The sequence below is a fragment of the Apteryx mantelli genome, chromosome 2 (genome assembly GCF_036417845.1).
Source record: "Apteryx mantelli isolate bAptMan1 chromosome 2, bAptMan1.hap1, whole genome shotgun sequence".
Taxonomy (NCBI): domain Eukaryota; kingdom Metazoa; phylum Chordata; class Aves; order Apterygiformes; family Apterygidae; genus Apteryx; species Apteryx mantelli.
In genome coordinates, this window is record NC_089979.1 from 100880236 (window position 1) to 100904279 (window position 24044).

Genomic DNA, 24044 nt, shown 5'->3' on the forward strand with positions numbered 1-24044 from the left:
ACCTCAAAACACTTAATTCAAGGCCTGCTCTATTACTCACTGAAGTCAAATCATTAGTTTATATTTAGATTTATTTATGTTGTCTATTAGAAGAGGTCTTAAAATCTTACAGCACTGTTCCTTTTCCCCCTTTTCTTTTCTCCCCTCCCTTTTCTTTTCTCCCCTCCCTTTTCTTTTCTCCCCTCCCTTTTCTTTTCTTCCCCCCTCTTTTCTTTTCTTCCCTCCCCTTCCTCCCTGACAAAAGTGTGCTGCTCCCAATGTTTTAATTCAATTTGGATAAATTCATTGCAAAGGGGATGCTTAAGATGATTACAACACCAAGCATGTGGTTGAATGCATCTTATCTAGTGGGCTGCAGAATGATGCTGCCTGTGCTGCTGTCTTTGCTTCATCCATGTGGGAAGAGGAAGAGGGACATGGAGGTGTCCCTCATCTGTACTTTGCAGTTGCCACTGCTGCTGCTTCCTTGTGTCCTATGAGATGGGGTTCCTAAAACTACTGGTCTGTTGCCATTAACATGACTAATGCACCTTAAATTCTCATCCATTTCCTTAATCTGTAACCTGATAGAATGACTAAGCGAAAAGTAGTTTGACTTTTTCTTTTCTTACATCAGTACTGTAATTTCAGCGGGGGGGCAATGCATTTCTGTGCCAGAAAGGATGGAGGATCTCAAATCTCTGTAGAAATAGTATAGGCCATGTGGTTTGAAAAACAGCTGTGTCTAATATCTCTGTTGTTTGTATATGACCTACACATGTAACAAGAGACTCTGTCACAGAATAGACAAAAGACAGGAGAAGAAACGGGCACAGAGAAGTGCACTGACTTGACTAATATTTTGCAATCTCTGTGAGAGCCAGGCCATCTAGTTTTCAGGTTAGTAATCTCTCCATGAAATTCTCCTGTAGTTGCAGAAAAATCTTTGAAAAAAAAATCCGTGCAAGTCTCAGCTGCAACTTCCCTGACAAATTGCAGCTCTGGTTCTGACTGTCACAGAAAAGATGCAGTGACTTGAATTCACAAAGAGCTTTGTTGCCACTGTGCTTCCTGGATTAACCTGAGATGGGTGTGATGTTATTGTGACCTACTAAGTGGGGGCTCTGTGTGTGAAAGAACTAAGTGATCTCTGTTTTGTATATTGCTTTGTAAAGCCTTCGTGACCTGTCAGAGGGAAAACAGAAAAGTGATAGAAATGGTAAGGTGTCTCTAGATAAATATAATGCTCCTGTAGCACAATAAAACTATAAAGGAAAGGTGTTAAAATAGATGGAATCTCCTGAGGTTCTTTCATCCTTATGTTTGAAGAAGTCTTTGCTATATCATTTCCCTAATTGCTTCTTTTAACAAAAGATGACAGCCTCTATGTATTCTAGTTCAAGGAGATTTTCTGTCCTCAGTATGGGTCTATGTTTTATTTCTTTAAACTCAGCAGAGATTTCCCAAAGGAAGATGAGATTGGACAGGATTTTTGTTAGCAGCCCTTCATTATTGTCAAAGAGAAGGAATTGTATGTTCCAGCACATTATGATTGGCTGAAGACTGGAAAGGTGAGTAGGGTTTCTCTAGCAGAAATAAAAAAAAGCTCTGTGCCTGGTGTGTTTATGATCCCAGCAGTAAATGCTGAATGTGCAAAGATTGGTTGTTTCATTGCCAAGTGTAACCTAATTATCAAGATGAGAAAGAATTGGGTGGTCTGGACCTTCTTTCAGCAAATGATTTTGCAGTTTAATTTGATCCCCTATTTCGGAATTCCTGCTTTTAAACATTTATCACAGTTTTCTGCAATTAAGATTCCTTCCAGAGCAAGAAGCTACTGTCTTTGAGAGGATAACATCTTTAACATCTTAATAACCAGTCCAGTTTTGGGCCCTCCAGTACAAGTAAGACATTGTCAAACTGGAGTGAACTCAGCAGAGGGCCGTCAGGATGGTCAGAGGGCTGGAGGACCTGCCCTGGGAGGAGAGGATCAGGGAGCTGGGTATGTTTAGCCTGAAGGAGAGAGGGCTTTGGGGCAGCCTAATAGCAGCCTTCCTCAATATTGACAAGGAGCTTTTTGAGAAGATGGAGCTAGGCTCTTCTCAGTGTTGTATGGTGGGAGGTTTAGAGATAACAAAGTGAAGCAAGAGAGGGTCTTACTGGATAGAAGAAAGTGTTCTTTGATTGTGAGGGCACTAAAACACTGGACCAGGTTGCTCAAAGAGGTTCTTCGGTCTCCATCCTTGGAGGTCGTCAAGACCTAACTGGATAAAGCTCTGAGCAGCGTAGTCTAATCTCATAGACAGCCCTGCTTTGAGCAGAAGGTTGGACTGGATGACCTCCTGAGGTCCCTTCCAACCTAAATTATTCTATGATTCTATGATGTATTTCAGCATTGAGCTTATCGGAAAAAACTCTTCCATGTACCTGAAACATCCTCAGCTTGAAATGAGGTCAAGGATTTTAGCATCAACAAGTGGGACATTACTTTGAAGAAAGTAATGTGTAGTGCCTTCTGCAGTTGGTTCTCTGAACGTGAATCTTGGTGTATGCTTTTCGCTTGCATCTGATCCACAGAGGTGAAATATTGTTTGTCATTTTTATTTATTAGGCTTGCCAAGTTTTTAAAATCCCGTTGAGAGAAAACAAACTTATCACTTAATATCAGGTCATTATCGCTAATTTTAAGAAATGAAAAGCTTTTGAGAGAGTCAATGCAAGTCCCATGACAATGATTGTTAAAACTGAAAAAGAACCTGAGGGGAGAATTAATAGCAAAACTCCCTCAAGCCTGAGAGATGATAGAATTTAACAGAGAAGGTCCAAGTGAGTACTGTAGGTGATAAGACATAATCAGGAAGTGGACGCTGATACCACCAGACATGACTAGAGCACATGACAAATTCACATCTGGCTGGAGGATGGGGAAGAAAATGTAGGGGAGGCTCGTATTCCAATCAAATGAACCTTAGATTTCATGACCTGCAAAGGTTTCCTCCACTATGGGAAGCTTCTTTCCAGAGATTTCCTTCAGACAGCTGTTAGTCTGTGAGGAGAGACAGCTGTGCTGAGAGAAACACGATCTGCATTTTTTCATTTTAGGGCTGAATTTTGGTACTGAGAGGAATGGTGTGCAATTTAGGGGAAGGTCAAGAAGTAGGACAAGTGAAAGGAGAAATATGCAACACTGATGTAATTAAATGAATATTCATAGCTCTTTTATATCTTTAAGAATTATTATCTTAAAATAACTTAAGCAATTATATATGCAATGACTAAAGTATTCTTAGTCCTAACTGATTTTTATATAGGGGAAACTAAGTTTCAAAACATGTTAGATAGTTTTCCATGTAAGAGCAGTACATCCTCTTTTTTAGCAAGAAATTACATGGCTGTTGGGCAAATGCTTAATTTAAATGTATTTGCATGACTTCAGTTGTTAGACTCTCTTTATTTGCATTAAAAGTGGAAAAAATTGTTTCTTGGAATCCAGGAAGACATAAGGTAGCTAGAGCTGCATTTCTCAATCCTTTAGTCAAGTGCTAAATTTCAATTGTATCTGGGTACAATTGTACTTGTATTTGCTTTAGAATGACTCGGCTTTCTCTTGATGTTATCTGACTTAATATATTTAAATCATCCATTTTTGTTTATATCTACAGAAACCTAGCTTAACATGGCAAAAGAGCTTTTCCCAACGTGTTCCCTTCCAAGCTAGATGAAAATGTTTCATAAATGGTAGCATAGACTACAGTTATGTGCAGTCTCAGATTTTTCTTATCAGTGGGCTCTCTCTCTTACTGGGGAGAAAATTAGGAAAGAGTACAACAGCTGTTACACATTTGAAGTTCTTCTCTAAAGCTCATTGACGGCAATGGTGGACTTTGCACTAATTTAAATGGCTATATATCAGACCAATATTTGTATGTCTCAGAATGAAGTGTCATAATCACATTAAGATAGCTGCATGAAACAGTTGTTTGTTGTGTTGAGGAGTTTAATCAAAATTTTACTGTCTTAAGTGAAGAACAGAGCTGAGTGGGAAGCCAAAGGCTTTCCCCACAAGAAGTTTTGAATGAGTAAGCTGTTTTTCAGGTTTCCCAAGGAAAGCGTTAAACTGTTTCAGCATGAAAACAGTTAGTCTCATCTTAAGCTGTGGATTTAAACTTGAAGAGAAAGATTAAAAAAAACAGAATGCAGTGAAAATGTTGTCATAATTGTGGGAAAACTTTTTTGTGCAGAAGTGGACAAGTCCTAACTGAGTGGCAAATGCATGCTTTTCTCACTTATCTTTTATTTAAAAAGAACAAGTTAACTAGTAAAAGAAAACGTTGATGGTTTAAAATATTTTGTGGCATATTCTGGAACTACCCATTTGCCATAGATCTGCAGGATACTTCCATTGTTCCAAACTGTTCTCCTTGTGGCATATAGTTCCAGGGAAGGTATGCTACAAACTGAAACTTGGAGGGAAGTTGGAGGAAGAACCCCCAAATCCTAACAGATAGGTCAATGTGTCTCTAACAAGCTATAAACAAGAACCAAATCTGCAATGCAATCTTTGGAATCAACTTGGGTTCAGAAATACTTCTACAAATATTAATGTATATTCATTTATGTTCACATTGTCTGACATGTTTTAGGCAGTGCAATGCCATGGATGTAGGCACCAGTGAAGCAGAGTATACATACTATTAGTGTATACACTAATGAGACTTAAGAGTATGGAGAGGGGTATATCAAAGAATTTTCTTGTCTGTGATCCTGTTCTCTCTCAAACGTGACTGCTGACTAAGAGCTGAATGCTGAGGTCAAATCCTCTCATTTCATACCCCTATTCATCTGCTTTTAATGAAGATTACACTGGGATTTATCATCTCAGAGTGGGAAGAGTATGGGGGAATTTGTTGCATTGTGTTACTGTGCGACAATGCTGTTCAAATAGTGTTGACTTTTTTTTTTCAATACCCCTTTCACCCTCCAACAGCAGTGAAATTAAGGGTGGCAAAAATCACTGTAGGAGAATAGTTAACATTTATAACTTTGTAAAGAGAAAAGTAGGAAGAGACAAAATGAGTCTTCAGAAATTGATTAAAGAGATTGTTTACCAGTGGCTTCTCTCTTTATTTCTTTTTCTATATTATGCCTTTTTTTGGATCAGATTTTTAATCTGATCAAGTTAAATGATTGGGAAAATTTGAAAATTTATACCTCATATTTCTCCTGAAAAGTACCAGTAATTCAAGAATCTTCTGTCTGTGGCCACTGTTAGATTCTCTAGCTGCCAGATGATTCTTTGGATGCAAGGAAAATACCTGACCTGGTTCTGCAAGTGAGAAATCACCTTGAAAATGCAAGTAGCATAACAAAGTGTGTAAGAGATGTGGTTGAAAACATGTTGTTAGCCTGTTATAAATGTTCACGGGTACTGAAAATTTAACCACAGATTTAATTTTGGAGGGAAGTAGTAAGTGTGGATTTTGTATGGGGTTATTATAATGGATTCCTGTTTGTTCACAAACCCTGAGCCTTGTCCAGTGTTGGATTACATCAGAGAAAATACAGAGCAACTCCAAGAAAGCTGAAACAATGCATTGATTTCAGATATGCACCCATGTAGCTTGGAAGAAAAGTTGGGATGCCAGGGCCTGATTTGAACTGGTACAAAGCTGAGTGTGTTGAGAAGTGGCTTGCATAGGCCTGGATTTCTGAAGTCCCTATGTGACCTATTGTAGTTGCAAAAGAGAAACTTTCTGCTGTACTTCCTCCTCCTAAATCACCGCTTTCATCCTCATCTTGCCCGCAGTCTGTGCTGTCGGATTCTGTGAAGTGTGAAGTGGTCTGCACCTGAGAATATGCCTCTGGAAATGTGGTTTATGGCCCAAGAGGACTTGAGCACATCCACTGAGCATTGGTGCAAACATCAGAAGTTTAAGAATCAGGCTATTTGGTTACTCCACCTCCTCATGTTCCTCTGATGATGGGCAGTTCAGCTGTTGTAGTAAGAATGAATGTAATAGTTTGGAATCGTTGCCATAAGTAGTAGAGGAGGTGTTGGTTACCTGTTCTGTTATGGCTTTAGGCAGAATCAGACATTTACCTGGCTAGGCACCGAGAGAGTCGCAGCCTGGACTCCAAAGAGCTTAGGAAAATTTCTAATTTTTTTTTTCTTTGCTGAATACATAATGGTCCCTCAATCCCCCATCAACTGTCTCAAGTTGCTTTTTACTCTTTAGGTCTTAGCAGTGTGATCCTTAGAAAATGAGATTCTTGTCTACTGGAGATGAGGAGTCAGCAGGCTGTGCTATTAGATGACTTTAGCATAGAACTGTGCCAGGCATGGTAATGAAGAAAAGACGAAGACTCAGGAGTACAGTGCTTTGTATGTGGTGTCTCTTCCAGGGAAATTTTTCTTTCTGTGTCCTTTTTCCTTCGTAAAAATGAATTGGGTGGATATAGAACAGCATAACCACGTTTCAGGCTTTTTCAACTCCATGAATTCTGGGAGGGGGAAAAGGGGAGCACAACTCTTCTTAATCATGCTGAATACTGTTTGGTCTGTTTGTTGTGTTCTGTATAGGAGTGAAGTCCCTCTCTTCCAACTGTGAATAAAAAGGTAACAGTAGTAAGTGGAGTCACTCTGTGGAGTGAAGTGGGAAATCACCCTAGGGTGAGCAGAGCAGGGGTGGATGTGCCATCTGCCTGACAAAGCATGAAGGCTTTTGCAAGATAGAGTCTAAAGAGGGTGGGATGGAAACAGTCCCATGTGACATTAGTCGGCGACCTAGTGTAGAGTTCCAACCTTGTGTACTCTAATAATTAGGGACTAACTTGTCATAGATTTCAGAGAACATGTTGGTCACATTGAATATGTTTAAACTGGGAACACTTTCCAAGTGCAGCTGCTCACCTGAAACAGGCATGACTGTTAGGACAAGAGCTGTGAACATGACATCTTCCTGTGTGCTGGGCTCTTTCAGGGCTCTCGGACAGGCAGAGGACTAAAACTGTGGGACACACCGCAAGACCTCAGCCACTTAGACATGGCCAGAGTAGCTATCTGTGCCTCAGCAAGAGGGGATAACATCCCTTTACTTCGGAGGACCATTATGAATATAACACTTTGATGATTCCTAAGCTTCTAGATGGCTTGATAATAGGAACAGTGTATTCTCTATCCCACTATGTACCTTCCTTGACCTCCCATGAGTTGAATAACTAACCATATCACTACAACCACAACATGGTTACTGACAAAAGGCTGGGAAAGCAGATTCTGTAGAGGGATTGGATAGTCTGTAAAGGAAAAAGCATTGGTATGGGGAGGGATGAAGATTACTTCTGGAGAAGGAGAATAGAATTTGGGGTCCTTATCAGGGAAAGGCTGTGAATGTGTCAGTCACCCTGTGAGTTGCAGTGAGTCTCTATAGCTGTGAAGTGTACTTCAGTAGGACACTCTCCAAGAGACCTTTTCTTAGGTTATTTAATCAAACTCAGGAAACACTAATAAACTAGATGAAAGGAGACATTCTGCCCTGAGAGGCAGATGTATTAGCTCATCTTAGAAACGCTTGCTAACTTGAATCATTCTACTTAGATGACAGAAGTAGAAGCTTAGGCATCTAGTCAGTGGAGCTGGAGTGTCTGTGTGGTCCAGGAAATCCAAATATTAACTGATGAACCATTTTCCTAAAAGCGGATCATGACTGACAGAACTACCTCTGTGACAGGGTGCATTCCCCATCTTTACAACGTTCCCCTTTGTTCCTCCCAAAGATGCTTTAAGGTCCTAGACCTCACTCGAACACCCAGGAAGATGAGTCCTGGGGACTCTATCAAAATGCACGGGGAGACTGAAGAGGGATTGAAAAGGGATCAGCTGGTTGGAGTGGTAGGCAGAGACGGAAGGAACAGTGGGTCTGAAGGAAGGCGGTGAGAATGAAACTGGGAGCCAGAGCTAATGTGGAATAGGATAGGTATTGGGGTGTTACGTGTGTGGAGGTTAAAGCTTTACACTGATGAGAAGTTGTCACTAGTACCTTTCATGTGTAGGACTGTTGACTTGTGTAGTGCTGTTACCCATTTACTTGAAAAACTGTTCCCTTTCAGTCAAATGGTCTTTCTAAAGAATTATTAGAGTATGGAATATATATAACACTTTACCAGGTTTGAGCTGTGCAGGAATATTAAACCCATTCTTGCAAAATATCTCAGCTTTTGTTTAAAGGAGAGAATGTGCTGAATTGGTTCTAGGAGCAATACTTGGTGCTTAGCTACTCCTGATCTCAAGGTGAATTGATTTAAACATGAAGGATATTTGCAAAGCAGGTAATGCATCCCTTGTTGTAGATGGATGTGTTGTTTTGCCTGGGTGCAATGACTTACGTGCTTTAAACTCCTGTGCAGCAACTGAACTGCTGATTGGTTCAGAATTCAACAGTCTCTGATCTTAGTTCCTGGCCCCCCTGACCACTAGATGACTTGATTTACTAATATGTTAGTGTGACAAATTAGGAGTTGCTCAGAATAATTTATAAATAGTATGTGCTGAATGAGTTTTTGTTTACTAGCTTTTGTTTACTACACATAATATTAATTAGCTAACAGTTTAGCCAAGAATTTAGTTCAGAACAGCATGTAGTCACCCTGATTATGAACATTTCCTGACAAACAACAAAGAGAACATCTGCAGTGGACTGCAGATGGCAAGTATTCCTCAGGATGGTTTGGTCCCTCTGGATGTGCCTGAAGGAAATAAATATGTCTTGGAGAGTTTTAAAGACACAACACTCTTTGGAAAAGGCTAGATAAGGGGAAAACTGTGGCAGAAGCTTCCAGGGAGCAGTCTGACCCCCAAATTCCAGTGGCTGGATGGGAAATGGTGCAGGGAAGGATGAGCCTAACTGAGCCTCTGGGTAATACAGATAAAAAGAATGCTCTTCCATGGATTCAAAACTCCTCTTGCTCTGCTGATTCTTATTGTTACGCTGAGCTGTTGTGTTTCATGTAGTATAGTTCATATCAGACATAGGATACTATGCCATGAGAGGCCAGACCAATCTAATAGCTTTTAGTCACCGGAAGGGATGGCCCTAATACCCTCTCTTCCAAAGTGGTAGAAAACTACTCACTTTTCTTCTGCTGTTAGTTTTCCATTTGTTCACTGAACTCTTTTAACCCCTTGGTGATTCTGTGCCAGACCTCATCTGAGGGTGGTGGGGACACATGGCTGGGAATGGGCTTGGCCCTTTCTATAGTAGCAAGCTATCAGATCCCCACAGCAGTCCCATGAAACCCACTCTGATCCCCAGGACCTATTCACTGGCTGAGGCTCAGGTCAGGCACTTACTCCCAGGCCCTACCTTCAGGTGTTTCTGTCCAGGTGAGCCTGTGCACTTCTCAGACAGGTAGAGCCATTCTAACTGAACTGGGTTCTGCAAGGTGGTGCTAGCATCTCTGAGAAGGAAATAACATTTACTTGGAGGAAGAGAAGGTGAGGAGGGATGGGTGGTGAACAGCAGCTGAGTACCACCTGGGTTTGCTGATATTTCGATCTGAGCTGCAGCTGAAGGACCGCACTTGAGCACAGCCAGCTTCAAGGTGGCTGGTTTTACCTATAGTGAAGTACAAATTACTCTCATGATTCCTTCTGTTGGCTTAGTAGTGATGATGGGAGTCTGGTGTAGGTAATGATGAAGAGCTGAAAAGGAGGGATGCAATTTGTTTTCAGTCATCACAGTTTGCTCTGGCTTCACTAGCACTGCAGGCTTTTAACTTAAGGATGAGATTTTAAAATTTTGTGGTGGAATAATTAATGAAAATGGAGAATACTTTCTATAACCCCTTGTGCTGTAATTTGTAGCTGTCCTGTGGAAAAAGAACAAAAAAATTATTACTGTAACATTAACCACTAAATGGGTGCCTGTGTGGAGCCATTTATTCATATTGTGTGAATAATTATACTGGTCCACACCCATGTTTTCCAGCCAGCCTTCTTACTCATTCCGTGTGGGACTGATGGAGTACCACTTGCAATGTGGAATTCATACTTGGCACTGTTTTTCCTCTTACACTGGAAAAAAATAAATGAATGAATATTTCTAAATCAGTCCATGTTTTTATTACTCTGGCTGCTATCTGATGGCTGCTTACTTAGGTACACTAACAGTTATCTTTTTTTTTTGTCAAGAAACTATATCCTACTTTCTAGTGTGATATAAAAATAAATTCAGATTTGAATCCATGCTGTCTAGGCTTCTCATGACAGGCAGTATTAAAAAACCTCAGCCTTTGTCTGTTGCTGAACTTCCCAGCTAATTTCCTGAGCAGATTTTAATGTTATGGCTGTGCCTGGATCTAGAGAGGCCAGGAACAGAAAAGTGCAAAACTAAGAGCTAAGAACTTCGGGGCTATACTGATGACTGTAGTACTGATCCCTTCTGTGGGCTTGAAAAGAAATCATATTTTTTTTCTTTGCCTCAGTTTGTTCTCTGTTACAGAGAGAATACTCTCATGGAGGCAAGACTTAATTTCTGTGTATTTCTTGAAGACTGGTTAGCCATGTTTTCACAAGGCATTTAAGAGTATGATGAAATTTCGTTGTAATTTTTTTTTTCTTCTTCAGGAGGAGCTGGCAGGCAGATCTGGCCTAAGACTTCTCAGAAGCATTGGCAAAATTGTAGGAAACAGTCTAGATTTTCAGGCTCTGAAGTACACAGGTGGACTACAGCTTTCTTGCCGCTAGCGGCAGTTTGCCTAGTTGTGAATCTAGGTTGTTGCTAGTGTTTTTTCAATAAGAAATTTGTTTATTTTGTGTTTTTTGTTGCCAGCTTCAACAATCACAAGTCATCCTCCGCCAAAAAAATCATGACTTTTGGTTTAGAATCATTAATTTTTTATTAAAAAGCTCAGAATATTCCCCCTCTTCTTCCAAGTTTAGCCAAATTCTCCACAAGTGTAAGAACTAAAAAATCACTGTTTTATTTTTAAATGAAAGCTACTGTTCTCACTTGATCCTGGTTTCTAGAAGCTGAGACTTCAAGAAAACCACCAAACTTATTAAGGCTTGAAACAAAAATTATAACCCCCTGGCAGTATAGTTTAACAAAATATGGAATAACCATGAACTTCCGTGTCTTATGAGTCATTTCAGAACCCCTATTGTGTCCATCTTATACCACCACTACTGCTGTCTGGGTAGGAGACAGCATTTATATCCTACTGGCAGGTTAAATGGGGTGACAAAATAAATCTGAGTGCCTAGTCTGAAATGCAGCATGCAATTAAGAAACTGTTAGTTTGGGCTCTTGAAAAATAGCATTTGATAAAGTGACATGGTGCTGCAAGGTCTGCTGGGAGATTTTTGCTGAGTGGGAAAGGGAGGAGGAATTTCCCTGGCTTGAAACAAATCTTTCCCTCTTACCTGTTAATGTCTATGTGAATGCAATTTCCTGGTGCTCCAACACTGACATACACTAGAGAAAGTTTAAATATAGGCTATTCTATATGTATCTCTGCTGGGGGACAGATGGAGTAAAAGAGCAACCTTAAAGCAGAATAAATATTACAAAACTTCATATGAGATTTTTAAAAAACAGTTAAGATTTTCCAAATGCTTGATCTAGGCAGACTTTGTTCAGGAAACACAAGAGATACTTGGACATGATCCTTAACACAATGTCTTTCTGTATGGCTCAGATTAGTTCAGACATGGCCTTTCTTTAGGGATTAATTAAAGCCTTCATACAGAGGTTTGTCTGTACTTTTAGTTTTCCACTCTTCAGAATGAACTGAATTTTCTGTGTGAAACATTTGAAAGTCTCTTTATTCTGTTATGGTACAGAAATCTAGATCAAACCTGAATTCCTTTCTTAGGAGGAAAGAGTGTGTATTTGGTTCTCTCAATCCTGTTCTTGGAAAAATGCCTATCTGAAAAGAGGACATAATGTTTTATTTGTTGAAGGTGGACAGATATTGCAGTTCTTAGGCAGTGCAGGGTTATCTGGCCATTTAATGGAGCTAAGTTCATCCCCTTTAACATTTCCCCCTGCTCTTTCTGCCATGCTGCATTAGCAATCTTCCCAGAGAGTGGGGCATGAGACAGATAAAAAAGAGTCTACTCGGTTTGTTGACAGGAAATATTGTGAAAGTGTGAGCAGAGGGGAAAAAACACCTCTTCCCACTTATTTGATGTTATTTACAAAGTGTTGGGGAAAATACTACACAACGCAATTTGGAGAGGGGCAGGTGAACCCATGGAAGAACTGAAAAGCTCAGTCAGGTAAGTATTTGAAAACATAAAAGTGGATAATGGGGTATTGTTTCCTCCATAGCATCAATAGTTATTAAAAAACTTAAGAAATAAGAAACAGAGGCAACAGCAAAGGCTGTTTATGGATCAGGTAAGACTTTTTATGCAGGATGTTCTTTTGCTGTGGAATGACTTGCTTTTATTTGAGGGCTTATGACACACTAACCTGGTCCTTCTCCATTGTAATCAGTGATCTTTAGGCCTAGGAAGGAACTGCTACAGAGACCTTACCTTCAAAAAGTTCATGAATACTCTCAGCTTAGCCTATTTGTACAAATTCCTTTAACCTGTGTTCTTTAATCATTAAGCCAATGCTTTGGTGGGCATCACCACTTTCAAAAGTTGCTTTTTTGAGCTGAGAGTGATATGAATTACTTCTGGATTTTACTGGCAGTCTGTATGAAAAGGTTTTGGATTGCAAATAGAAGTGTGACTGAAATGAAAGCAACGTAAAACTGTTACTTAAGCTATGTGTTGTCGTCTCCTTTAAAGAAGGCTGTAGATATGACATATATAGGAACTGTGATAAGCAAACAGACGTACGTACTATGCTTGGGCAAAAGGCCCAGAAATAAAAGCCTGGTGTGAATTGGTTTGTGATACATGGAAAGTTAAGAATATGAATTGCCACCTTAACTGTAACTATATCTTCTAAATAACTTTTTCCATGATTCAAAGTGAAACTGAAGTATCTTAAAATGCATTGCTTCTCTTTTTGTGCAAAGAGATTGATAGTGAGGGGAATGAGAGAATGTCAGTGTTCTAGTGATTAAAGACTGGTATCTGGAAATGACTGAAGTAGCCTCATATAAATATCTAGTATATAAATTAGATGAGTTTAATTCATTGTGGACAGAGGATATAAACATTCCAAAGGGATTAGCATTTAAATTATACTCTACATTTATGAGAGGGAAAAGTTGTGCTGGTACAGTGAAGAAAAAATGTGTTCTATTTTCTTGATTATTTGGTGGTGTATAGTGGATTTTTGTTGTTTTTTTTTTAAGATAATTTATTCCCCCCCCCTTTTTTTTTTAAGTCTGATCAGAGGAAATATATTTGTAGTTTCTGTACTAAATCAGATCAATATTGTCACAAAAAGTCCATTTTCACATACTCAAAAAAACTGCATTGGATTGTAGTGCTTTGTCCTGAAATTGCTGAATAATATTCTTTGTGCACTTGAATTTCACAAGGCTCTGAAATTGCCATTTTAAAATATCTTGCGTTTTTGGGAAACTACAAAACTTTTTTTTTCCTATGAACTTGTTAAAGTAGTTAAAAAGATGTAGGATAATAATTAGCTAGGTTTTGTCTGAGGGATAGCTGCTTGAGCAAAAAATTGAGGAAGGAGTTGAACCTGTAAATCTCTCTTCCTAGGTCAGAGCTCTAGCAGTTGATGTTCTGACGGCAGTGTTGCACACCTTACCTCTCCTGTGAACTCTCTCTCAGAAAAGCAGTAATCTGGTGGGACATTGATGTTGTTGATGAGTATCCAATGACCTCTGGGATTTGTGACCAGATTGAGCCTGTGGAGAAATAAGGCTCATACATCTAAATACTATCAGGGCTTGTGGAGTTTAGGTGTCTATGGTCTTAGGTGACAGCTGAGCAAGGGATTTTAGGAATTTAGTTTTATAGACTCAAGCCTCTATAAGTAGAACTCTACTCACTCACGACTACATTCCAGAAGGCAGCATTTGCCATTGTTGCAGTAAGCTTCTATCCATTTCCATTCACCCTAATGTCTCCATTACAGCTCCATGTACATATAACACTCATCCACATAAATAGCAAAAAATCAACTTCCTCTCCAATTTTATTTTACATTATTTATTCAAAAACCAGTCTCCAGGAACAGCAAAGAAAAAAGATTTCTAACTTTTCTGTTGCTGGGCAGTGTAGCTTCCCTTACCTACTCCTTTCTTTTTTCATTTTATTCGAAAATTTCTCTTATGTGAGAAGGAACACTTCTGTTAACTTTCTGTAAACCCTCCTTGAGCAAGATGTGTAAATTATGAAGGATAGAAGACATTCTCACAGTACTACAGCGAATGTCCCTCTTTCTTAATTTCTTTTGTTGATGAGGAATCTTTCTCATGGAAATAAAAATCAGATCTTGGATCTAATCCAAAGCTATCTGGCACTCTTCAGTAATGGATTCTAAGTTGCAGTTTTCTTTTTTAATTTTTCATCATCAAATATGAGAATATTTTCTTGAAGTTCTGAAGTAGGCAAATGGGTTGATCAAAACCTGAATGTGTATGATTGGATATGGAACCCTTCCTGTGCAAGTTAAATCAGAGTAGGAGCTTCTGGGAAGCAAAGTTATAAACTGCCCAAGTTTTATAGTATCCAAGCCCCAAATAGTCTTCGTGTGCCTGCTTGCTTTAGAAATGCCTACATCATGGTTTGGGGGTTTTTTTGTTTGTTTTGAAAGTCAGCCTTCTGTTGTGTTTGTATTTTAGATATATGTGTTATTTAGAAAGAATCCTTGAAATCAAACAATGCGTTGTCCCCAGCAATGTCAGTTATATAACCAGCTTTGAGGGAAGAGTGACCCTTCTCCTACCAAAAAAATCAGGCAATACTGTTATTGAACAAATCCAGCAAGGCTACTGTTGTGGAGTGTGTGACTAGAGAATAAAAATCTGACCACACTTATCTTGTAGTGTATCCCAATTTCTTGAAAAGAAAAGGGCAGTGAAGCAACAGTGGATTTAACATTTTTCAACAGGCATCAGTATTAATCTGGCAATTCTGAAATATTAAGCCATGGAGCTTGAAACTCTTCTAGTTGTAAGAACCTGCCAGTATTTTACTAAAAGTTAGCCTTGTCTGAGCCCAAAAGCAAATTGTTAGCCCCATTAATCCTAGCTTGATTTGGTGATGTGAATGCCATCTGAACCAAAGATGCATCCTAGTGAAGTTCTGAGTTCCAAAAGGAAATGTTGTGCATTTTTTGTTATGGTCCCTTCCAGAAAGTCCCTCAGCTCATTGTTAGTCATAGTGTGGCAAAAGAAGCCTTTTTTTCTTGAGTCCTTAGTTCAGATTAAACAGCACATCCTGAAAGATCCCTCCAAAATTTCAGTCTATTGAAGAGGATGCATGCATATCAGATGAAGGGCAGACTTAGCAGTAAAAGTGTGCATGCATATAGGTGTGTAGCTGAAAAAGTGTTGCAAGTGTGATGCCTGTCTTTATTAAACTGAAATGAGTAGGGCTAGAAAAAGCAGCTGGGATTTGAAAATTTTTTGATCATTAAGACTCAGGAAGCAGGTAGAAGAGGTGAGGGGGTTGTATCATACCAAAACCAGTAGGGATGCAAGATAAGAAGTCAAGCTCTAATTTTGATTGACCGAGGGCTGTTGTTGTTCTGAACACCAGAACTAGCAATAGTAGAATAAGAGTGTGTGTTGGGGGTTGGAGGGGGGAGGACAATTTTGTACATTGTTTGGTCAGAGAAATAATTATAATTTTCTGGAAAATCAATACAGAAATAGTCTTTTAATATAGCAGATCTGTAGGATATGTGTTTCTCTGTAGCCCGGTCAGAAATGTTTGGGGACTTGGAAAGAAATCTATATATCATCCGCCCCACCGTGGTCAAATACATGTTTGTTATGAAAACCACACTGAAATCTAATCACCAACTGGTAAGGTTGCCAGGTGGTATATAGGTGGGGGTACTGTTGGTGAAAATATTCTGCAAATATCCTGAAATGGGAGAAAACATGATGCAGCTGCTCTGACATGGTGACAGTTTTTAAGAAGTTGAAGGGAACTAAAGAGATGACTACTGTTACCCATGAGATGAAATGCTCTGCCCCCTCTTGAGAGGAAATCTCTTTATCCAAGTCAAAAGGGAGGCAAAATGCGAGCAGTGTATTAGGTTGTAGGAGTTATGGGAGGAAACGTTCATGTGTGTGCAGCAAAATGGCAGGTGGGAAGGATGCTAAGTGTGGTGGTGCTTGGAAAGGAGTCCCGCAGTGGTGCCCGTGGAGTGGTCACATAGGTGCCTTGAGAGGTTCTTGGAGAAGGGCTCACAGGAGAGTGAGTGGGGGCAGCTGGCCTGACTTTCAGGTGTGCATAGGCCAGGTGGCTGCTGAACTGCTGGGTGAGGTGCTGGCTGGGGTGCATATATGCGTGCGCGTGTGTGTGTGTGCGTGCGCGCGTGCGTGTTCAAGGCCCCACAGGTGATATGTATGAGAGCCTCGGGTATGTGTACTTCAGGCCTGGAAAGATGGGTGGTGTGAGGGAGGAGAGCAGGGTCCCCCCCGCGGTGCTGCTGCCAAGCAAATGCTGCGGTGCTGTGCGGAGGGAAGAAGCAGGGCTTTGGCCAGAAGGCGTCAAGCCTGAAGCGTGAGGAGTGCTTGTGACTGGGGTTAGTTCCTAACCGGCGTCCCTCCCTGTCTGCTCAGGAAGGTGATGACCTTGAGGCTTGTAGCCCTGAAAGAGACAAAAGCAGCACTTCTGTGGAGCTTTTGTGCCTGGAGGAAGCGGTAATTCTCCGCTTGAACTGCGTTCAAGTGTGCGTTCAAGCCCCCACAGGTGATTCCTGTGGGAGCCTAGGGTATGTGTACTTCCAGACTGGAAAGATTAGGGACATGTGCAGTTTTATGCTGGACCTTAAAGTTTGTGCTCCTTATACAGGGTAACAGTCCAATGAACTAAATTTTTTTTACTTCTCTGGTGACTATTTTTGGCTTTTTAAAGGGCGTGGTGTAAGACACACATGAAAGGAATCATGTACATTACATCAAGTAGTGCTTTTTGCATACCAGGTAATCATTATTATGTGCCCAGACTTGTGGTGCTTGATATCCTTTTATATTCTGTAAGTATGGATTTTCTCACTCATTGCATAAAATATTCAGTCTTTTTTAAATGCTGGTAAATTCCTAGCTGCTCTTCACCTCTCTACTCTGTTATCTTTGCTGCCTTTCCATTTGTTTAGCTGACCCTTAGTCTGTGGTTCTGTTTTTCTCACACCTAAGAAGTGCTGGGCTCCTCATTTTCCGGTATTGGTCCCTAAATATTCTGTAATTATTTTTGTTGCCATTCTCTGTATACATTTGTTCACTTTTTTTTTTGTAAGTTATCAGCACTGATTAGTTTGAAGGGATGATCACTGATTTATCTAACAGCTCTGTCATATTTTTGTCTTTCTTCATCCTAACTATTCTCACTCTTTTTCTTTCTTAAGTACCTATAGTATTTTTGTTTTCTTTTCTGTCTCTCATATTTGGCATTTGCTGTCTTTTCAGTGTTGCTGTCTCAATGCTCATTTATGACTTCAGTGTTAGTTTAACATAGAAAACAACAATGTCTTATGAAACATTTACCTCTGGAGTCTAAGTAAATTTTTCCCACTATGAAAACAGTTTGTATCTGCAAGAGTCCATGCTGCTGAAGGACCTCCCATCAGGTGTTAAGAGCTGAGCTGTCTAACTCTGAGAAAGACCTTCAGAGCAGCCAAGGCTCTCCAAATGTAGCCTAGAACAGACAGCAGCGAGCCCTTGCTAAGGCTCAGGAGTGGAAGAAGTTATTTCCTTGCCTAATCTTTGTCAGTAGAAGGGTGGAGTTGGACGTTCAGGACTAAAAGTTAATTCATAAAGCCTGATGTTTAACTGGAGAGCTGTTTAAAAGCAAAGCCTTTGGACTTAGAAAAGTAGCAGTGTACAGAATATTTAGCATAATGGAATGTGTATGTATACACACACATAAATGTAACGCATGCCCCCCCCCCAAAATATATAAACATATTTCTGTACAAACTAAGTACTCTGTTTATGTGGCATCTGAGAATAAAAATGTATTGTAAAAGCTGTTTTATTGCTGTAGACCTGGGATAACTCTTTCTGTCACCTTACGGGCAATAATTAAATTTACATGGTTATTGGATTAACATTTGGTCTGTTGACGGAAGATGTAAAAGTACTTCCTCCTCCCCTTTAGGAATTAAAATCAGAACCAATTTTCTAATGGGGAAAAACAGAAGCAATTCTTAAATCTTGGTGAGCATAGATGAGAAAAGTGATGGGTTAGCAGAAACTGCGAACTTAGAAATCTTTCCCCAGGCAGCTTTCATGATGTTTTTTAAAATACCAGAAGTGTTTTGTTTTTTTTTTTAATAACACTGCAACAGGCAGAGAGATATGGAGTTTCAACTCAGAGGGGGAGCAGAAGATCAAGCATTTTGAAGTCATTAAATAAGAATTTGCTAATTGACAATTATCCCAACACTAATTATTATTTTTCTGTAAGAGCTGTATGTTGCCGTGCCATCATAAATGATTGTGTGTCTCCATTTCTCAGTAGCATAGCAAGAAGTTCAGCATCATCCACTGTGCAGAAGAGATGAGGAGAATCAGTACAATAGAGCAGTGTTTCCTAACCTAGCCTTTTTGAAGAGAAATCTGAGGACCATCTTTCAGTGGGTTTTTTTTGTTGTTGTTTTTTAAAACCAAACAAAAGCCTGTGCTGTTTATTATTTCTGTGCATGCTTCAATTTTCCTTACATGGTGCAGCTGTATGTCTTTCATTGTTGTCGCTTTGCAGACCCCCTTTTAGTATCTTGCAGATCATTTATGGTCCACGGACCTTACATCTCTAGGTAAGTACTTACAACAAATTTGATCTCTGCCAAGGGCTCTTAAGAGGAGTGCTTAAGTTGAAGGGGCACAGGTGCATGTGTTTTTTCCCCCTTCAGTTAACTCCAATGTACCTCATGGAATATAGAAGCTTTTCCAGAGAATAACCTCAGCTAAAGAGTCAAGAAAGGCATTTCTCTTTTTTCTGTGCAGTGATTAAATGGCAGTCTGCAAAAAACTCCTGCTTACCGTTGTTAAAATAAGGAGTACTAAGCTATTTGTGAAGGTGTTTCTGGTGACTGCTTGTGGTGCCTATGTTTCCATGGTAATAACAGATCCCAAAGAACCCCATTTTCCTGTATGCTTCCATTCTTTTCCTTTCATGGTTTTTATAGATACAGAAGGTAATACTGACTGTTAAACTATCCACTGGACTAAAGAGGGAAGGTGTCATCTCTTACATAGTCTCTTTTCTTTCTTCAGTCTCCCTTTGACTCATGTTTTTTTGTCAAGGCCACTGTACATATTGCATCTTTAGAGGACTAGTTGCCATTTCCTTGGTTTGAATTCTTACTAACTTTTGAGGTGGGGAGGAGGAGGGGGGGGAGAGAGAGGGGGGAGGGGGGAAAGAGAGGGGGGAGAGTGAGCGAGTGTGCAGGTGGACTGGAGGTGTTGAAGACCACTTTCCTTTTCTTATAGTGAAAACTGTTCTGGATAATGTGGATCTCAGGACACCTTTTCCGTATTGGCACCATGCTTATTGTCCTGATGCCATGTGACCTGAAATAAAATATAAGATAGGTTTGGCTAGTAAATCAGAGGGCAGATTGTCTTCAAGATACTCCCTTGGCCTGGTTGATAGGCAGGTTATTGCTATTGGAAAATATTCATTTAGGATCATGCTTGTAAATACTTAGCCTGCTGCAGCCGGGAGTCTCTGGAGGAGCTTAACTCAAAGTGGGGTTTACAATACAGCATACTTGCAGCATGTCCTGAATTAGCTTGCCCACTGGCAGGGAAATGTCCTGTCCAAAGGTCAGAGCTGCTGTGCGGTATCTGTGGCTGATACTGTCATAGCGAGCACTTAGAAAGATTTCATACTACTTTTTGTTTAATAGAACAGTTGAAATTATAGAAAAAAGTTATTCAGTTTTGATCAGTGTTGTGCTGCAATACACTGGAGGGAAAAAAGATAGAATATTGTTGCAACCAAACTGCTTTCCTGTTGAAATAAAGGTTAAGTACAGCACTGCTGCTGCTCTGGCTGACTGGGCTGCTATGGCTGATTTCATTCATCTTTTTATGATATCAGAAGTACTGACTACAATCCAAGGGAAGTCAAAAAGAGAGCAACAAAGATGCAATACCAGAAGAGAGAAAGTTTCAGTGTGAGAGGGAAAGTAATCAACCTTCAGCTTTGCTTCCTGGTGCAGGAAAGTCATTTCACTGCTTGAGATGGATGGATTTGTCATTGCCCTGCTCTCAAAAGTGAGAATGGGAAGGGGGCAGCCACCGGGAATGTGGGTCCGATGCACTGAGCAAGGGCAAGGCAGGAGTGCAAGACATCTCATCTAGACAGACTGTGCCAATTGCTAAGTATCTAGGGGTGGTTACTCCAGATGCCAGGTCTTACAGGCAAGGTAGTAGCCGGAGAGCTTGGAACAGAAGAGAGTGAGCATAAGAGTTTTTAAAATTGAATTTTTACAAGTGCCTTACTGTTTGCTTGTAGAGCTGAGCAGAGGAGGGAAAGGCATTTGACGATCCTGTGCTAGCTGTAAAAAGAACACAGAAGGATTACACACACAAGCTGTGACAGCAAGTTAGCTATGGACACAGCTGCAGCTGTAGAAATATGTTCCTGGGCAAATTATTTGCCAAACGCTTGGTATAGCAACAGCACAGCTGGAGGGATTTGTGGCACAAAGGGCATAAGATGCAAAGCCTCAGTAAAGGATCTTTAATCTACAGCATGAGCAGTCCTGTGGCTAATGTAAGTAGCACAATCCATTCCAGGGTGATCTAGCATTAGAGGGAAAAATAACACTGGAGAGGGCCAGCAGCGCTGAGTTTTGGCAGCAGCAAGTGCTAGAGAGAATTCATTAGCCTCTGAGTTAGAGCTGGCTTTGGGTTTGCAGGTTTGCTTGGACTAGGCAGGAGCTGACAGATGCTTGACTTAAAGGAGCTGCCAAGTGTGCTGGCCCCAGGAGAGAGAGGCAGGGTCAGGCCCACCTACGGGCAGGGCAGGGCAGGACAGGGTGCCCTGGCCTGAGCTGAGATGGGGCCCCCATCCCCATGGGCAGGGATGAGGGGTGCTCTCAGGGCCTGAGAGGAGGTGGAGAATGGGGCACATTTAACCAGGGCAGTCATACAAAGCTGAGACCTCCCTGGCTGCCTCAACACAGTGTGAGGAAGAGATGACGTACTGTGACAAAGTTTCCCTCTTCCTGAGGAGGCTGAAACCCATTTTCCTACTAACAGGGGCAAAGAAGGAGGAGGCAGTAATAGAGGAGGGGGGTAACACTTTGCCTGCAGGCCAAGACAGCTATTTCTGGGTCAGATATTCCTGGGTCCCCAATCTTCATTGACACTTGGTACCATAGTACCATGGGAGCACTGGCTGGGCTGTGAGCTAGCTGATGGGCATTGCCATTATTTCTGTCTGTCCAGCTGCAGTTTCAGTGGGGCCTGCTCTTCTTTCTCTTGCTGAGCAAAGGTAAAGAAGAAAATAGGGGAAGAAAGGCCGTTGGAGCACTGAGAGCATTTTGTGTTTCTGTGTAGGTATTTTGGTTCTGCTCTGTGGCAAAATCAGTTTATGGACATTTCTTGCAGATGTGTCTATTGGGAATATGTTTTTTTATTATTATATTTGTGTAGATACAACCCCAACAGTATTACATCAGTAGAGATGTTTTAGGGGGCAGCAGGAGGCAAAGTCTTTTGACAGATTAGTTGGTTTGCTTGTATCACTGAAAGAGTGGGAGATAGTGCACTGGAAAGAAAATGTCAAAAAACTTCCATTTCTGAGACAAAATAGCAGCTGGGTTTTGTGATGCCATGAATAAAAATGGAAGCTTTTACAGATGAAGTAGATGTGTTGTGAGAATGAAATGGCTTGTCAGTGTGAGCCAGAGTGGCGTATGTGCTTCTGTCATATGCTCAGGGCTTATATAACTTACTTAGGCAAAAAGTCATGATAAATATTGCACTCTGATTGTTAGGTAGCAATAAGAAATACTACTAACTCTAAGAAAGAGGTGGATAAGTTTTCAAGAGCTGAAATGCTCACAATAGTGCACTAAAATAAGGAATATGGATGGGATGGGAAAGGTAGTGTTAATGCTTCTACCAGAGGAATGGCAGAGTGAAATTATTAAAAGCATATTGTGTATCAGAACAAATTCTTGATTTTGTTATGCAGTGGTCCAGATGTATTTGTAGAAGTTTAGTTTCCATTTTGCACAAGGACTTTGAACCGATATCTTGTTTGAGCAAAGTCACTTTTAACAAAAGCTTTTTCTCTCTGCCCCCACCAGGGAGATCTCTTTTAAAGATCTTTGGTTCTGTCTCTGGGTTTGCTCTCTGCTATGTTGAGGTTATTTCCTTCCTCAGTTTCCTTCTGCGGAGATGCTGCAAGGATAGCAAGGATATGTTGATGATTCAGAATATGACATATGGATCTTTGTTCTCTATTTTCCTGCAAAGAAACAAGGAGTGTAATGGGGTGATGTGAAGAGCAAGCTACCTTGATAACATTCTGCTGTAGTATAATTTCTTCCTGTGGAATAAAGGTCAAACACAGACTCTTTTCTGCTGCTCTAGCGAACAGGCTAGTTCTGACTGATTACTAATCTTTACAGTGACCTTTAAAGAGCCCTGATCTAGCTGGCTGCTACTTGCCTAGCAGTATTGAGGGGCTGATAGTCCCCTGGCTGGATGAAAGATCCTGCAGCAGCTAGCCCTAAAGATCTGCTGTGGCTTTGTAGGGAGAGGTTTTAATGCATCCGTGACATCTTTCTGATAGAAGATGGAACAGTTTGTGTAGCTGGGCAACATTGTTTTAATGGAATAGTAGTAAAGCTGCACTGAGGGACAGGATTTAGGTATCAGATTGCAAGCACATAGAACATACTTAATTGAAAACTGCAGAAAGTGAGGGAGAGGGGGAAGAAAGTGGAGGGGAGATACTGAATAGTTCCCAAGCTACGCGCAGAGAACCAGAGCTATATCCTAAAGTGGTACACAGAGGGTGTGCTCTCAGCAGCAGATTTATCACAGGGTTGGCACTTCTATTTTTATGGAACAACCGTTGTCTCATCACAGGCTGAAAGTTGCACGGCCCTCATCTTTTCAACGCTAGCAGAGTTATGACTCTGTGATTCAAGCAAAAATTCACATCTTTAGTCAGACTGAAGGAATATTTGATGCTGTTTAATATAAACTCTGGATCACTGTATTTTCTTTAAACCTCAGGTCTGGGAGCCTGGCAGTTTCTACAGAGATGCTCATTTATTTGTTTACCAAGAATTTAATCTCTGAAAAGGAGAAAAATATGGAAGGAGTGGTATTGAAAGATGCCAACATCCCAGCAGAAAAACAAGCAGCTTGACTGAGGAACCTTTTTTCCTCTTTTTGGAAAATGCTAGTACCTGTCAGGTGCTCTGAGTCTTTTGATAGGGTGAGAAAAAAATGCAGTTAAGCAAAAACTAATGCCCTGCCAGTATCCAGAGCAGATCATGAATGAAGAACTTCCAGAGCACTGCACAAGAAAATCTTGCTGTAGATTTTGCAGATGAGATGCCTTCAGTTATAGTGTTGTCTTCATTTGTTTGTTTTTAATACAAAGAAGAAGATTCACATTCACAGGCCCTGTTCTTCATGGCAGACTTTAACCACCCTGATATCTGCTGGAGGAACAACACAGCAGGGCACAAACAATCCAGGAGGTTTCTGGAGTGCATTGGTGACAACTTCCTAACACAGGTGACTGAGGGGCTGATGAGGAGAGGCACCGTGCTGGACCTCATACTTATGAACAAGGAAGAATTAGCTGGAGATGTGAAAGTTGGGGGCAGCCATGGCTGCAGAGACCACAAGATGGTGGAATTCAGGATCCTGCAAGGAGGGAGCAGGACAAAAAGCAGGATCACAACCCTGAACTTCAG